Genomic DNA, 16,084 nt, shown 5'->3' on the forward strand with positions numbered 1-16,084 from the left:
GCCGTTAATGCAGCCATGATGTACAGAAAATTAAATGCCCCGGGTGAGGATAGAACTCACGACCTTAAGATTATGAGACTTACGCGCTGCCTACTGCGCTACCGAGGCACGCGGGAGACGACCTACCAGGAAACTAGCTAAGCCTCACATATTAGAGATAGACAGTTTGCGCTTTCTGAACAATCTGTTGTCTTGCTACACGTGCTGTCCCGACTCTCTAGATTAAACTGCAGCCGCAGCTATACAGCTATAAGGTCCTGGGCTGACGCATCTCAAGCGAGCAATCCGCGTGGCAGCATTGTAGCCAGAAGAGCAAAATAATGCATCCACCGGGAATCGAACCCGGGCCACCCTCGTGGTGGCCGAGCATTCTACCACTTTTGTTGTTGTTGTTGTTGTTCTCATTTTGTTCGTTGCAGTTGTTGGGGGGCGGACGTCCGATGACGCCCGTTCAAGTTCATCGTTGACTCAGTCCTTCATTAGAGGGAGCAGATAACCCTCTGACCGAACACGCTGAGTTATCGTGCCGGCATACCTTAAGATTATGAGACTTAGGCACTACCTACTGCGCTACCGACACACAAACCACTGAGCCACAGATGCTCGACAAGCTACCAATGCAATACGAGCAGCTGTTGGCAGGGAAAGTGGGATTGCCACCCAGCGACGTCGAAAAAAGGACTAAACTCGCGGAGTCCTCCACTACACTGCCTTAAAACGACCGCTCATCACTATAGTATGAGTAACCTTGCGTCAGCGGCGACGAGTCTTGCCCAAAGACGTAGCGTGCTTGGAGGCGCTGCCCGAATGCGTGTGGATGCACCCTCCTACCTCGTAATGCGCCTGCAGCTCCTATAGCCGTGGGCCGCTGCCGGCGGGCGGGAAGCCGACACAGCGCGGCGTTGCGAGCAGTGGCACTGCAGTGGTGTTGTAATTATGAGCATAGTTTCCTGCCAAGCAGTTGATTCGGGTTCGATTCCCGGCCACCGCAAGTGGCGCTAATATTTCCCTGTCATTATGTGGGCTCCTGCTGTTAAATTAACGTTTTTTTTTTTCGTCGTTGCACCACCCAGACCATCCTGTGGTATGTCCCGACTTGTCCCGACTTTGCTCGGCTGACGCGAAAGCTGACGCTTGGAAATCGCCCTTATGTAAAGGACAGGCACTATAGACGGCTGTGAGAGGTGAGGTGTGGCGGGTACCAAAACGCGATATTTTCTGCTCCTTCTTCCAAAACAAAAAAAGAAAAAACCGACGCAGTCGGTAAGACATTTTTATATTCTTCTTTTTGCTTTTTCATCCTATGTTTCCCATTTTTTTCGATTTTTAAATTAAGGTTTTGTTTCGTCGTTGCACCACCCAGACCATCCTGTAGTATGTCCCGACTTGTCCCGACTTTGCTCGGCTGACGCGAAAGCTGACGCTTGGAAATCGCCCTTATGTAAAGGACAGGCACTATAGACGGCTGTGAGAGTTGAGGTGTGGCGGGTACCAAAACGCGACATTTTCTGCTCCTTGTGCCAAAACAAAAAAAGAAAAAAACCGACGCAGTCGGTAAGACTTTTTTATATTCTTCTTTTTGCTTTTTCATCCTATTTTTCCCATTTTTTCGATTTTTAAATTAAGGTTTTGTTTCGTCGTTGCACCACCCAGACCATCCTGTAGTATGTCCCGACTTGTCCCGACTTTGCTCGGCTGACGCGAAAGCTGACGCTTGGAAATCGCCCGTATGTAAAGGACAGGCACTATAAACGGCTGTGAGAGGTGAGGTGTGGCGAGGTACCAAAACGGGATATTTTCTGCTCCTTCTTCCAAAACAAAAAAAGGAAAAAACCAACGCAGTCGGTAGGACTCGAACCTACGCTCCCAGAGGGAATCTGATTTCTAGTCAGACGCCTTAACCACTCGGCCACGACTGCTTGTAGGACAAGCAACCCTCGAAACGTGAAAAACATAACCGATTGCGTCTGCGCAGAATGTTGACAGGAAACGAAAACCGTGCACTGATTACGGCAGGGCTACTATCGCTATGACACGAGACATTACGGAAGCGTTAAAATCTTCGCCCGGACAGGGACTTGAACCCTGGACCCTTAGGTTAAAAGCCTAATGCTCTACCGACTGAGCTATTCGGGCTTTGGCTTGTTGCGGCTGGAGCTGCTTCAAGCAACTTGATTAACTGGGACGTGTGTGTAGGCTTCTGGCGCTACTGGCGACTTCACCGACTTCTCACTGACGCTGGTAGCAGCCCACAGCGGACCAGTGCCTCTTCTCCCTTTATTCCGGTGCTGACAGTAACTGCATCACGTGCCTGCTTTCCCCGATTACGTTCGGTTGAAGCTAAGGAAGAAGGGCGACCAACGACAGTTCGAAGGCCAAAACATAGAGCGTTGTGTGCGCAAACAGTTCCGTTCCGGTACCGGCAATCGAACCCGGGCCTCCTGAGTGAAAGCCAGGTATCCTAGCCACTAGACCACACAGAACTTGCTTGACAACAGTGAGATTTACTCCGTCTCTTCTCGTATTTTGTGCTGAATCTGGACTAAGTGCTGTTCTCTGCTTGCGATCATATCTGCGCCTACAGACCGGCATGGCGCACAGTTCAAAATTGACTGTCCATTGCTGTGTGCATCGCATTTTGCTTGTAACAGGGGAGGAGAAATATCAAACTTGTTACGTCGTCATAATTGGAAGTAAACATTTTGACGCTGAGGAGTGCACTTCGAGTGGATAACGGACGACAGTTAAGTACGTTCCCTAGCAACAGCAACGCCGTTAATGCAGCCATGATGTACAGAAAATTAAATGCCACGGGTGAGGATCGAACTCACGACCTTAAGATTATGAGACTTACGCGCTGCCTACTGCGCTACCGAGGCACGCGGGAGACGACCTACCAGGAAACTAGCTAAGCCTCACATATTAGAGATAGACAGTTTGCGCTTTCTGAACAATCTGTTGTCTTGCTACACGTGCTGTCCCGACTCTCTAGATTAAACTGCAGCCGCAGCTATACAGCTATAAGGTCCTGGGCTGACGCATCTCAAGCGAGCAATCCGCGTGGCAGCATTGTAGCCAGAAGAGCAAAATAATGCATCCACCGGGAATCGAACCCGGGCCACCCTCGTGGTGGCCGAGCATTCTACCACTTTTGTTGTTGTTGTTGTTGTTCTCATTTTGTTCGTTGCAGTTGTTGGGGGGCGGACGTCCGATGACGCCCGTTCAAGTTCATCGTTGACTCAGTCCTTCATTAGAGGGAGCAGATAATCCTCTGACCGAACACGCTGAGTTATCGTGCCGGCATACCTTAAGATTATGAGACTTAGGCACTACCTACTGCGCTACCGACACAAAACCACTGAGCCACAGATGCTCGACAAGCTACCCATGCAATACGAGCAGCTGTTGGCAGGGAAAGTGGGATTGCCACCCAGCGACGTCGAAAAAAGGGCTAAACTCGCGGAGTCCTCCACTACACTGCCTTAAAACGACCGCTCATCACTATCGTGTGAGTAACCTTGCGTCAGCGGCGACGAGTCTTGCCCAAAGACGTAGCGTGCTTGGAGGCGCTGCCCGAATGCGTGTGGATGCACCCTCCTACCTCGTAATGCGCCTGCAGCTCCTATAGCCGTGGGCCGCTGCCGGCGGGCGGGAAGCCGACACAGCGCGGCGTTGCGAGCAGTGGCACTGCAGTGGTGTTGTAATTATGAGCATAGTTTCCTGCCAAGCAGTTGATTCGGGTTCGATTCCCGGCCACCGCAAGTGGCGCTAATATTTCCCTGTCATTATGTGGGCTCCTGCTGTTAAATTAACGTTTTTTTTCGTCGTTGCACCACCCAGACCATCCTGTGGTATGTCCCGACTTGTCCCGACTTTGCTCGGCTGACGCGAAAGCTGACGCTTGGAAATCGCCCTTATGTAAAGGACAGGCACTATAGACGGCTGTGAGAGGTGAGGTGTGGCGGGTACCAAAACGCGATATTTTCTGCTCCTTCTTCCAAAACAAAAAAAGAAAAAACCGACGCAGTCGGTAAGACATTTTTATATTCTTCTTTTTGCTTTTTCATCCTATGTTTCCCATTTTTTTCGATTTTTAAATTAAGGTTTTGTTTCGTCGTTGCACCACCCAGACCATCCTGTAGTATGTCCCGACTTGTCCCGACTTTGCTCGGCTGACGCGAAAGCTGACGCTTGGAAATCGCCCTTATGTAAAGGACAGGCACTATAGACGGCTGTGAGAGTTGAGGTGTGGCGGGTACCAAAACGCGACATTTTCTGCTCCTTGTGCCAAAACAAAAAAAGAAAAAAACCGACGCAGTCGGTAAGACTTTTTTATATTCATCTTTTTGCTTTTTCATCCTATTTTTCCCATTTTTTCGATTTTTAAATTAAGGTTTTGTTTCGTCGTTGCACCACCCAGACCATCCTGTAGTATGTCCCGACTTGTCCCGACTTTGCTCGGCTGACGCGAAAGCTGACGCTTGGAAATCGCCCGTATGTAAAGGACAGGCACTATAAACGGCTGTGAGAGGTGAGGTGTGGCGAGGTACCAAAACGGGATATTTTCTGCTCCTTCTTCCAAAACAAAAAAAGGAAAAAACCAACGCAGTCGGTAGGACTCGAACCTACGCTCCCAGAGGGAATCTGATTTCTAGTCAGACGCCTTAACCACTCGGCCACGACTGCTTGTAGGACAAGCAACCCTCGAAACGTGAAAAACACAACCGATTGCGTCTGCGCAGAATGTTGACAGGAAACAAAAACCGTGCACTGATTACGGCAGGGCTACTATCGCTATGACACGAGACATTACGGAAGCGTTAAAATCTTCGCCCGGACAGGGACTTGAACCCTGGACCCTTAGGTTAAAAGCCTAATGCTCTACCGACTGAGCTATTCGGGCTTTGGTTTGTTGCGGCTGGAGCTGCTTCAAGCAACGTGATTAACTGGGACGTGTGTGTAGGCTTCTGGCGCTACTGGCGACTTCACCGACTTCTCACTGACGCTGGTAGCAGCCCACAGCGGACCAGTGCCTCTTCTCCCTTTATTCCGGTGCTGACAGTAACTGCATCACGTGCCTGCTTTCCCCGATTACGTTCGGTTGAAGCTAAGGAAGAAGGGCGACCAACGACAGTTCGAAGGCCAAAACATAGAGCGTTGTGTGCGCAAACAGTTCCGTTCCGGTACCGGCAATCGAACCCGGGCCTCCTGGGTGAAAGCCAGGTATCCTAGCCACTAGACCACACAGAACTTGCTTGACAACAGTGAGATTTACTCCGTCTCTTCTCGTATTTTGTGCTGAATCTGGACTAAGTGCTGTTCTCTGCTTGCGATCATATCTGCGCCTACAGACCGGCATGGCGCACAGTTCAAAATTGACTGTCCATTGCTGTGTGCATCGCATTTTGCTTGTAACAGGGGAGGAGAAATATCAAACTTGTTACGTCGTCATAATTGGAAGTAAACATTTTGACGCTGAGGAGTGCACTTCGAGTGGATAACGGACGACAGTTAAGTACGTTCCCTAGCAACAGCAACGCCGTTAATGCAGCCATGATGTACAGAAAATTAAATGCCCCGGGTGAGGATAGAACTCACGACCTTAAGATTATGAGACTTACGCGCTGCCTACTGCGCTACCGAGGCACGCGGGAGACGACCTACCAGGAAACTAGCTAAGCCTCACATATTAGAGATAGACAGTTTGCGCTTTCTGAACAATCTGTTGTCTTGCTACACGTGCTGTCCCGACTCTCTAGATTAAACTGCAGCCGCAGCTATACAGCTATAAGGTCCTGGGCTGACGCATCTCAAGCGAGCAATCCGCGTGGCAGCATTGTAGCCAGAAGAGCAAAATAATGCATCCACCGGGAATCGAACCCGGGCCACCCTCGTGGTGGCCGAGCATTCTACCACTTTTGTTGTTGTTGTTGTTGTTCTCATTTTGTTCGTTGCAGTTGTTGGGGGGCGGACGTCCGATGACGCCCGTTCAAGTTCATCGTTGACTCAGTCCTTCATTAGAGGGAGCAGATAACCCTCTGACCGAACACGCTGAGTTATCGTGCCGGCATACCTTAAGATTATGAGACTTAGGCACTACCTACTGCGCTACCGACACACAAACCACTGAGCCACAGATGCTCGACAAGCTACCAATGCAATACGAGCAGCTGTTGGCAGGGAAAGTGGGATTGCCACCCAGCGACGTCGAAAAAAGGACTAAACTCGCGGAGTCCTCCACTACACTGCCTTAAAACGACCGCTCATCACTATAGTATGAGTAACCTTGCGTCAGCGGCGACGAGTCTTGCCCAAAGACGTAGCGTGCTTGGAGGCGCTGCCCGAATGCGTGTGGATGCACCCTCCTACCTCGTAATGCGCCTGCAGCTCCTATAGCCGTGGGCCGCTGCCGGCGGGCGGGAAGCCGACACAGCGCGGCGTTGCGAGCAGTGGCACTGCAGTGGTGTTGTAATTATGAGCATAGTTTCCTGCCAAGCAGTTGATTCGGGTTCGATTCCCGGCCACCGCAAGTGGCGCTAATATTTCCCTGTCATTATGTGGGCTCCTGCTGTTAAATTAACGTTTTTTTTTTTCGTCGTTGCACCACCCAGACCATCCTGTGGTATGTCCCGACTTGTCCCGACTTTGCTCGGCTGACGCGAAAGCTGACGCTTGGAAATCGCCCTTATGTAAAGGACAGGCACTATAGACGGCTGTGAGAGGTGAGGTGTGGCGGGTACCAAAACGCGATATTTTCTGCTCCTTCTTCCAAAACAAAAAAAGAAAAAACCGACGCAGTCGGTAAGACATTTTTATATTCTTCTTTTTGCTTTTTCATCCTATGTTTCCCATTTTTTTCGATTTTTAAATTAAGGTTTTGTTTCGTCGTTGCACCACCCAGACCATCCTGTAGTATGTCCCGACTTGTCCCGACTTTGCTCGGCTGACGCGAAAGCTGACGCTTGGAAATCGCCCTTATGTAAAGGACAGGCACTATAGACGGCTGTGAGAGTTGAGGTGTGGCGGGTACCAAAACGCGACATTTTCTGCTCCTTGTGCCAAAACAAAAAAAGAAAAAAACCGACGCAGTCGGTAAGACTTTTTTATATTCTTCTTTTTGCTTTTTCATCCTATTTTTCCCATTTTTTCGATTTTTAAATTAAGGTTTTGTTTCGTCGTTGCACCACCCAGACCATCCTGTAGTATGTCCCGACTTGTCCCGACTTTGCTCGGCTGACGCGAAAGCTGACGCTTGGAAATCGCCCGTATGTAAAGGACAGGCACTATAAACGGCTGTGAGAGGTGAGGTGTGGCGAGGTACCAAAACGGGATATTTTCTGCTCCTTCTTCCAAAACAAAAAAAGGAAAAAACCAACGCAGTCGGTAGGACTCGAACCTACGCTCCCAGAGGGAATCTGATTTCTAGTCAGACGCCTTAACCACTCGGCCACGACTGCTTGTAGGACAAGCAACCCTCGAAACGTGAAAAACATAACCGATTGCGTCTGCGCAGAATGTTGACAGGAAACGAAAACCGTGCACTGATTACGGCAGGGCTACTATCGCTATGACACGAGACATTACGGAAGCGTTAAAATCTTCGCCCGGACAGGGACTTGAACCCTGGACCCTTAGGTTAAAAGCCTAATGCTCTACCGACTGAGCTATTCGGGCTTTGGCTTGTTGCGGCTGGAGCTGCTTCAAGCAACGTGATTAACTGGGACGTGTGTGTAGGCTTCTGGCGCTACTGGCGACTTCACCGACTTCTCACTGACGCTGGTAGCAGCCCACAGCGGACCAGTGCCTCTTCTCCCTTTATTCCGGTGCTGACAGTAACTGCATCACGTGCCTGCTTTCCCCGATTACGTTCGGTTGAAGCTAAGGAAGAAGGGCGACCAACGACAGTTCGAAGGCCAAAACATAGAGCGTTGTGTGCGCAAACAGTTCCGTTCCGGTACCGGCAATCGAACCCGGGCCTCCTGAGTGAAAGCCAGGTATCCTAGCCACTAGACCACACAGAACTTGCTTGACAACAGTGAGATTTACTCCGTCTCTTCTCGTATTTTGTGCTGAATCTGGACTAAGTGCTGTTCTCTGCTTGCGATCATATCTGCGCCTACAGACCGGCATGGCGCACAGTTCAAAATTGACTGTCCATTGCTGTGTGCATCGCATTTTGCTTGTAACAGGGGAGGAGAAATATCAAACTTGTTACGTCGTCATAATTGGAAGTAAACATTTTGACGCTGAGGAGTGCACTTCGAGTGGATAACGGACGACAGTTAAGTACGTTCCCTAGCAACAGCAACGCCGTTAATGCAGCCATGATGTACAGAAAATTAAATGCCACGGGTGAGGATCGAACTCACGACCTTAAGATTATGAGACTTACGCGCTGCCTACTGCGCTACCGAGGCACGCGGGAGACGACCTACCAGGAAACTAGCTAAGCCTCACATATTAGAGATAGACAGTTTGCGCTTTCTGAACAATCTGTTGTCTTGCTACACGTGCTGTCCCGACTCTCTAGATTAAACTGCAGCCGCAGCTATACAGCTATAAGGTCCTGGGCTGACGCATCTCAAGCGAGCAATCCGCGTGGCAGCATTGTAGCCAGAAGAGCAAAATAATGCATCCACCGGGAATCGAACCCGGGCCACCCTCGTGGTGGCCGAGCATTCTACCACTTTTGTTGTTGTTGTTGTTGTTCTCATTTTGTTCGTTGCAGTTGTTGGGGGGCGGACGTCCGATGACGCCCGTTCAAGTTCATCGTTGACTCAGTCCTTCATTAGAGGGAGCAGATAATCCTCTGACCGAACACGCTGAGTTATCGTGCCGGCATACCTTAAGATTATGAGACTTAGGCACTACCTACTGCGCTACCGACACAAAACCACTGAGCCACAGATGCTCGACAAGCTACCCATGCAATACGAGCAGCTGTTGGCAGGGAAAGTGGGATTGCCACCCAGCGACGTCGAAAAAAGGGCTAAACTCGCGGAGTCCTCCACTACACTGCCTTAAAACGACCGCTCATCACTATCGTGTGAGTAACCTTGCGTCAGCGGCGACGAGTCTTGCCCAAAGACGTAGCGTGCTTGGAGGCGCTGCCCGAATGCGTGTGGATGCACCCTCCTACCTCGTAATGCGCCTGCAGCTCCTATAGCCGTGGGCCGCTGCCGGCGGGCGGGAAGCCGACACAGCGCGGCGTTGCGAGCAGTGGCACTGCAGTGGTGTTGTAATTATGAGCATAGTTTCCTGCCAAGCAGTTGATTCGGGTTCGATTCCCGGCCACCGCAAGTGGCGCTAATATTTCCCTGTCATTATGTGGGCTCCTGCTGTTAAATTAACGTTTTTTTTTCGTCGTTGCACCACCCAGACCATCCTGTGGTATGTCCCGACTTGTCCCGACTTTGCTCGGCTGACGCGAAAGCTGACGCTTGGAAATCGCCCTTATGTAAAGGACAGGCACTATAGACGGCTGTGAGAGGTGAGGTGTGGCGGGTACCAAAACGCGATATTTTCTGCTCCTTCTTCCAAAACAAAAAAAGAAAAAACCGACGCAGTCGGTAAGACATTTTTATATTCTTCTTTTTGCTTTTTCATCCTATGTTTCCCATTTTTTTCGATTTTTAAATTAAGGTTTTGTTTCGTCGTTGCACCACCCAGACCATCCTGTAGTATGTCCCGACTTGTCCCGACTTTGCTCGGCTGACGCGAAAGCTGACGCTTGGAAATCGCCCTTATGTAAAGGACAGGCACTATAGACGGCTGTGAGAGTTGAGGTGTGGCGGGTACCAAAACGCGACATTTTCTGCTCCTTGTGCCAAAACAAAAAAAGAAAAAAACCGACGCAGTCGGTAAGACTTTTTTATATTCTTCTTTTTGCTTTTTCATCCTATTTTTCCCATTTTTTCGATTTTTAAATTAAGGTTTTGTTTCGTCGTTGCACCACCCAGACCATCCTGTAGTATGTCCCGACTTGTCCCGACTTTGCTCGGCTGACGCGAAAGCTGACGCTTGGAAATCGCCCGTATGTAAAGGACAGGCACTATAAACGGCTGTGAGAGGTGAGGTGTGGCGAGGTACCAAAACGGGATATTTTCTGCTCCTTCTTCCAAAACAAAAAAAGGAAAAAACCAACGCAGTCGGTAGGACTCGAACCTACGCTCCCAGAGGGAATCTGATTTCTAGTCAGACGCCTTAACCACTCGGCCACGACTGCTTGTAGGACAAGCAACCCTCGAAACGTGAAAAACATAACCGATTGCGTCTGCGCAGAATGTTGACAGGAAACGAAAACCGTGCACTGATTACGGCAGGGCTACTATCGCTATGACACGAGACATTACGGAAGCGTTAAAATCTTCGCCCGGACAGGGACTTGAACCCTGGACCCTTAGGTTAAAAGCCTAATGCTCTACCGACTGAGCTATTCGGGCTTTGGCTTGTTGCGGCTGGAGCTGCTTCAAGCAACGTGATTAACTGGGACGTGTGTGTAGGCTTCTGGCGCTACTGGCGACTTCACCGACTTCTCACTGACGCTGGTAGCAGCCCACAGCGGACCAGTGCCTCTTCTCCCTTTATTCCGGTGCTGACAGTAACTGCATCACGTGCCTGCTTTCCCCGATTACGTTCGGTTGAAGCTAAGGAAGAAGGGCGACCAACGACAGTTCGAAGGCCAAAACATAGAGCGTTGTGTGCGCAAACAGTTCCGTTCCGGTACCGGCAATCGAACCCGGGCCTCCTGGGTGAAAGCCAGGTATCCTAGCCACTAGACCACACAGAACTTGCTTGACAACAGTGAGATTTACTCCGTCTCTTCTCGTATTTTGTGCTGAATCTGGACTAAGTGCTGTTCTCTGCTTGCGATCATATCTGCGCCTACAGACCGGCATGGCGCACAGTTCAAAATTGACTGTCCATTGCTGTGTGCATCGCATTTTGCTTGTAACAGGGGAGGAGAAATATCAAACTTGTTACGTCGTCATAATTGGAAGTAAACATTTTGACGCTGAGGAGTGCACTTCGAGTGGATAACGGATGACAGTTAAGTACGTTCCCTAGCAACAGCAACGCCGTTAATGCAGCCATGATGTACAGAAAATTAAATGCCACGGGTGAGGATCGAACTCACGACCTTAAGATTATGAGACTTACGCGCTGCCTACTGCGCTACCGAGGCACGCGGGAGACGACCTACCAGGAAACTAGCTAAGCCTCACATATTAGAGATAGACAGTTTGCGCTTTCTGAACAATCTGTTGTCTTGCTACACGTGCTGTCCCGACTCTCTAGATTAAACTGCAGCCGCAGCTATACAGCTATAAGGTCCTGGGCTGACGCATCTCAAGCGAGCAATCCGCGTGGCAGCATTGTAGCCAGAAGAGCAAAATAATGCATCCACCGGGAATCGAACCCGGGCCACCCTCGTGGTGGCCGAGCATTCTACCACTTTTGTTGTTGTTGTTGTTGTTCTCATTTTGTTCGTTGCAGTTGTTGGGGGGCGGACGTCCGATGACGCCCGTTCAAGTTCATCGTTGACTCAGTCCTTCATTAGAGGGAGCAGATAATCCTCTGACCGAACACGCTGAGTTATCGTGCCGGCATACCTTAAGATTATGAGACTTAGGCACTACCTACTGCGCTACCGACACAAAACCACTGAGCCACAGATGCTCGACAAGCTACCCATGCAATACGAGCAGCTGTTGGCAGGGAAAGTGGGATTGCCACCCAGCGACGTCGAAAAAAGGGCTAAACTCGCGGAGTCCTCCACTACACTGCCTTAAAACGACCGCTCATCACTATCGTGTGAGTAACCTTGCGTCAGCGGCGACGAGTCTTGCCCAAAGACGTAGCGTGCTTGGAGGCGCTGCCCGAATGCGTGTGGATGCACCCTCCTACCTCGTAATGCGCCTGCAGCTCCTATAGCCGTGGGCCGCTGCCGGCGGGCGGGAAGCCGACACAGCGCGGCGTTGCGAGCAGTGGCACTGCAGTGGTGTTGTAATTATGAGCATAGTTTCCTGCCAAGCAGTTGATTCGGGTTCGATTCCCGGCCACCGCAAGTGGCGCTAATATTTCCCTGTCATTATGTGGGCTCCTGCTGTTAAATTAACGTTTTTTTTTCGTCGTTGCACCACCCAGACCATCCTGTGGTATGTCCCGACTTGTCCCGACTTTGCTCGGCTGACGCGAAAGCTGACGCTTGGAAATCGCCCTTATGTAAAGGACAGGCACTATAGACGGCTGTGAGAGGTGAGGTGTGGCGGGTACCAAAACGCGATATTTTCTGCTCCTTCTTCCAAAACAAAAAAAGAAAAAACCGACGCAGTCGGTAAGACATTTTTATATTCTTCTTTTTGCTTTTTCATCCTATGTTTCCCATTTTTTTCGATTTTTAAATTAAGGTTTTGTTTCGTCGTTGCACCACCCAGACCATCCTGTAGTATGTCCCGACTTGTCCCGACTTTGCTCGGCTGACGCGAAAGCTGACGCTTGGAAATCGCCCTTATGTAAACGACAGGCACTATAAACGGCTGTGAGAGGTGAGGTGTGGCGAGGTACCAAAACGGGATATTTTCTGCTCCTTCTTCCAAAACAAAAAAAGAAAAAAACCAACGCAGTCGGTAGGACTCGAACCTACGCTCCCAGAGGGAATCTGATTTCTAGTCAGACGCCTTAACCACTCGGCCACGACTGCTTGTAGGACAAGCAACCCTCGAAACGTGAAAAACACAACCGATTGCGTCTGCGCAGAATGTTGACAGGAAACAAAAACCGTGCACTGATTACGGCAGGGCTACTATCGCTATGACACGAGACATTACGGAAGCGTTAAAATCTTCGCCCGGACAGGGACTTGAACCCTGGACCCTTAGGTTAAAAGCCTAATGCTCTACCGACTGAGCTATTCGGGCTTTGGCTTGTTGCGGCTGGAGCTGCTTCAAGCAACGTGATTAACTGGGACGTGTGTGTAGGCTTCTGGCGCTACTGGCGACTTCACCGACTTCTCACTGACGCTGGTAGCAGCCCACAGCGGACCAGTGCCTCTTCTCCCTTTATTCCGGTGCTGACAGTAACTGCATCACGTGCCTGCTTTCCCCGATTACGTTCGGTTGAAGCTAAGGAAGAAGGGCGACCAACGACAGTTCGAAGGCCAAAACATAGAGCGTTGTGTGCGCAAACAGTTCCGTTCCGGTACCGGCAATCGAACCCGGGCCTCCTGGGTGAAAGCCAGGTATCCTAGCCACTAGACCACACAGAACTTGCTTGACAACAGTGAGATTTACTCCGTCTCTTCTCGTATTTTGTGCTGAATCTGGACTAAGTGCTGTTCTCTGCTTGCGATCATATCTGCGCCTACAGACCGGCATGGCGCACAGTTCAAAATTGACTGTCCATTGCTGTGTGCATCGCATTTTGCTTGTAACAGGGGAGGAGAAATATCAAACTTGTTACGTCGTCATAATTGGAAGTAAACATTTTGACGCTGAGGAGTGCACTTCGAGTGGATAACGGACGACAGTTAAGTACGTTCCCTAGCAACAGCAACGCCGTTAATGCAGCCATGATGTACAGAAAATTAAATGCCACGGGTGAGGATCGAACTCACGACCTTAAGATTATGAGACTTACGCGCTGCCTACTGCGCTACCGAGGCACGCGGGAGACGACCTACCAGGAAACTAGCTAAGCCTCACATATTAGAGATAGACAGTTTGCGCTTTCTGAACAATCTGTTGTCTTGCTACACGTGCTGTCCCGACTCTCTAGATTAAACTGCAGCCGCAGCTATACAGCTATAAGGTCCTGGGCTGACGCATCTCAAGCGAGCAATCCGCGTGGCAGCATTGTAGCCAGAAGAGCAAAATAATGCATCCACCGGGAATCGAACCCGGGCCACCCTCGTGGTGGCCGAGCATTCTACCACTTTTGTTGTTGTTGTTGTTGTTCTCATTTTGTTCGTTGCAGTTGTTGGGGGGCGGACGTCCGATGACGCCCGTTCAAGTTCATCGTTGACTCAGTCCTTCATTAGAGGGAGCAGATAATCCTCTGACCGAACACGCTGAGTTATCGTGCCGGCATACCTTAAGATTATGAGACTTAGGCACTACCTACTGCGCTACCGACACAAAACCACTGAGCCACAGATGCTCGACAAGCTACCCATGCAATACGAGCAGCTGTTGGCAGGGAAAGTGGGATTGCCACCCAGCGACGTCGAAAAAAGGGCTAAACTCGCGGAGTCCTCCACTACACTGCCTTAAAACGACCGCTCATCACTATCGTGTGAGTAACCTTGCGTCAGCGGCGACGAGTCTTGCCCAAAGACGTAGCGTGCTTGGAGGCGCTGCCCGAATGCGTGTGGATGCACCCTCCTACCTCGTAATGCGCCTGCAGCTCCTATAGCCGTGGGCCGCTGCCGGCGGGCGGGAAGCCGACACAGCGCGGCGTTGCGAGCAGTGGCACTGCAGTGGTGTTGTAATTATGAGCATAGTTTCCTGCCAAGCAGTTGATTCGGGTTCGATTCCCGGCCACCGCAAGTGGCGCTAATATTTCCCTGTCATTATGTGGGCTCCTGCTGTTAAATTAACGTTTTTTTTTCGTCGTTGCACCACCCAGACCATCCTGTGGTATGTCCCGACTTGTCCCGACTTTGCTCGGCTGACGCGAAAGCTGACGCTTGGAAATCGCCCTTATGTAAAGGACAGGCACTATAGACGGCTGTGAGAGGTGAGGTGTGGCGGGTACCAAAACGCGATATTTTCTGCTCCTTCTTCCAAAACAAAAAAAGAAAAAACCGACGCAGTCGGTAAGACATTTTTATATTCTTCTTTTTGCTTTTTCATCCTATGTTTCCCATTTTTTTCGATTTTTAAATTAAGGTTTTGTTTCGTCGTTGCACCACCCAGACCATCCTGTAGTATGTCCCGACTTGTCCCGACTTTGCTCGGCTGACGCGAAAGCTGACGCTTGGAAATCGCCCTTATGTAAAGGACAGGCACTATAGACGGCTGTGAGAGTTGAGGTGTGGCGGGTACCAAAACGCGACATTTTCTGCTCCTTGTGCCAAAACAAAAAAAGAAAAAAACCGACGCAGTCGGTAAGACTTTTTTATATTCTTCTTTTTGCTTTTTCATCCTATTTTTCCCATTTTTTCGATTTTTAAATTAAGGTTTTGTTTCGTCGTTGCACCACCCAGACCATCCTGTAGTATGTCCCGACTTGTCCCGACTTTGCTCGGCTGACGCGAAAGCTGACGCTTGGAAATCGCCCGTATGTAAAGGACAGGCACTATAAACGGCTGTGAGAGGTGAGGTGTGGCGAGGTACCAAAACGGGATATTTTCTGCTCCTTCTTCCAAAACAAAAAAAGGAAAAAACCAACGCAGTCGGTAGGACTCGAACCTACGCTCCCAGAGGGAATCTGATTTCTAGTCAGACGCCTTAACCACTCGGCCACGACTGCTTGTAGGACAAGCAACCCTCGAAACGTGAAAAACATAACCGATTGCGTCTGCGCAGAATGTTGACAGGAAACGAAAACCGTGCACTGATTACGGCAGGGCTACTATCGCTATGACACGAGACATTACGGAAGCGTTAAAATCTTCGCCCGGACAGGGACTTGAACCCTGGACCCTTAGGTTAAAAGCCTAATGCTCTACCGACTGAGCTATTCGGGCTTTGGCTTGTTGCGGCTGGAGCTGCTTCAAGCAACGTGATTAACTGGGACGTGTGTGTAGGCTTCTGGCGCTACTGGCGACTTCACCGACTTCTCACTGACGCTGGTAGCAGCCCACAGCGGACCAGTGCCTCTTCTCCCTTTATTCCGGTGCTGACAGTAACTGCATCACGTGCCTGCTTTCCCCGATTACGTTCGGTTGAAGCTAAGGAAGAAGGGCGACCAACGACAGTTCGAAGGCCAAAACATAGAGCGTTGTGTGCGCAAACAGTTCCGTTCCGGTACCGGCAATCGAACCCGGGCCTCCTGGGTGAAAGCCAGGTATCCTAGCCACTAGACCACACAGAACTTGCTTGACAACAGTGAGATTTACTCCGTCTCTTCTCGTATTTTGTGC

At 50.2% G+C, this 16,084-nt stretch overlaps 18 non-coding genes across 18 annotated transcripts; all 18 read right to left on the reverse strand.

Moving 5' to 3' along the window:
- Positions 1–35: 35 nt before the first annotated feature.
- On the reverse strand, positions 36–108 carry Trnam-cau (transfer RNA methionine (anticodon CAU)). Its single transcript has one exon. It is a non-coding gene; the product is annotated as a tRNA-Met (tRNA).
- A 1,729-nt stretch (positions 109–1,837) lies between these two features.
- Trnas-aga (transfer RNA serine (anticodon AGA)) lies at positions 1,838–1,919 on the reverse strand. Its single transcript has one exon. It is a non-coding gene; the product is annotated as a tRNA-Ser (tRNA).
- A 144-nt stretch (positions 1,920–2,063) lies between these two features.
- Trnak-uuu (transfer RNA lysine (anticodon UUU)) lies at positions 2,064–2,136 on the reverse strand. Its single transcript has one exon. It is a non-coding gene; the product is annotated as a tRNA-Lys (tRNA).
- A 670-nt stretch (positions 2,137–2,806) lies between these two features.
- Positions 2,807–2,879, reverse strand: Trnam-cau (transfer RNA methionine (anticodon CAU)). The gene has a single exon. It is a non-coding gene; the product is annotated as a tRNA-Met (tRNA).
- Positions 2,880–4,604: 1,725 nt separating this feature from the next.
- Trnas-aga (transfer RNA serine (anticodon AGA)) lies at positions 4,605–4,686 on the reverse strand. The gene has a single exon. It is a non-coding gene; the product is annotated as a tRNA-Ser (tRNA).
- A 144-nt stretch (positions 4,687–4,830) lies between these two features.
- Trnak-uuu (transfer RNA lysine (anticodon UUU)) lies at positions 4,831–4,903 on the reverse strand. Its single transcript has one exon. It is a non-coding gene; the product is annotated as a tRNA-Lys (tRNA).
- Positions 4,904–5,573: 670 nt separating this feature from the next.
- Trnam-cau (transfer RNA methionine (anticodon CAU)) lies at positions 5,574–5,646 on the reverse strand. Its single transcript has one exon. It is a non-coding gene; the product is annotated as a tRNA-Met (tRNA).
- A 1,729-nt stretch (positions 5,647–7,375) lies between these two features.
- Trnas-aga (transfer RNA serine (anticodon AGA)) lies at positions 7,376–7,457 on the reverse strand. The gene has a single exon. It is a non-coding gene; the product is annotated as a tRNA-Ser (tRNA).
- Positions 7,458–7,601: 144 nt separating this feature from the next.
- Positions 7,602–7,674, reverse strand: Trnak-uuu (transfer RNA lysine (anticodon UUU)). Its single transcript has one exon. It is a non-coding gene; the product is annotated as a tRNA-Lys (tRNA).
- A 670-nt stretch (positions 7,675–8,344) lies between these two features.
- On the reverse strand, positions 8,345–8,417 carry Trnam-cau (transfer RNA methionine (anticodon CAU)). Its single transcript has one exon. It is a non-coding gene; the product is annotated as a tRNA-Met (tRNA).
- A 1,726-nt stretch (positions 8,418–10,143) lies between these two features.
- On the reverse strand, positions 10,144–10,225 carry Trnas-aga (transfer RNA serine (anticodon AGA)). Its single transcript has one exon. It is a non-coding gene; the product is annotated as a tRNA-Ser (tRNA).
- A 144-nt stretch (positions 10,226–10,369) lies between these two features.
- Positions 10,370–10,442, reverse strand: Trnak-uuu (transfer RNA lysine (anticodon UUU)). The gene has a single exon. It is a non-coding gene; the product is annotated as a tRNA-Lys (tRNA).
- Positions 10,443–11,112: 670 nt separating this feature from the next.
- Positions 11,113–11,185, reverse strand: Trnam-cau (transfer RNA methionine (anticodon CAU)). Its single transcript has one exon. It is a non-coding gene; the product is annotated as a tRNA-Met (tRNA).
- Positions 11,186–12,621: 1,436 nt separating this feature from the next.
- Positions 12,622–12,703, reverse strand: Trnas-aga (transfer RNA serine (anticodon AGA)). The gene has a single exon. It is a non-coding gene; the product is annotated as a tRNA-Ser (tRNA).
- Positions 12,704–12,847: 144 nt separating this feature from the next.
- Trnak-uuu (transfer RNA lysine (anticodon UUU)) lies at positions 12,848–12,920 on the reverse strand. The gene has a single exon. It is a non-coding gene; the product is annotated as a tRNA-Lys (tRNA).
- A 670-nt stretch (positions 12,921–13,590) lies between these two features.
- On the reverse strand, positions 13,591–13,663 carry Trnam-cau (transfer RNA methionine (anticodon CAU)). Its single transcript has one exon. It is a non-coding gene; the product is annotated as a tRNA-Met (tRNA).
- Positions 13,664–15,389: 1,726 nt separating this feature from the next.
- Trnas-aga (transfer RNA serine (anticodon AGA)) lies at positions 15,390–15,471 on the reverse strand. The gene has a single exon. It is a non-coding gene; the product is annotated as a tRNA-Ser (tRNA).
- A 144-nt stretch (positions 15,472–15,615) lies between these two features.
- On the reverse strand, positions 15,616–15,688 carry Trnak-uuu (transfer RNA lysine (anticodon UUU)). Its single transcript has one exon. It is a non-coding gene; the product is annotated as a tRNA-Lys (tRNA).
- Positions 15,689–16,084: the final 396 nt, after the last annotated feature.

This window comes from Schistocerca gregaria, unplaced genomic scaffold (assembly GCF_023897955.1).
Source record: "Schistocerca gregaria isolate iqSchGreg1 unplaced genomic scaffold, iqSchGreg1.2 ptg000337l, whole genome shotgun sequence".
NCBI classification, from domain to species: Eukaryota; Metazoa; Arthropoda; class Insecta; order Orthoptera; family Acrididae; genus Schistocerca; species Schistocerca gregaria.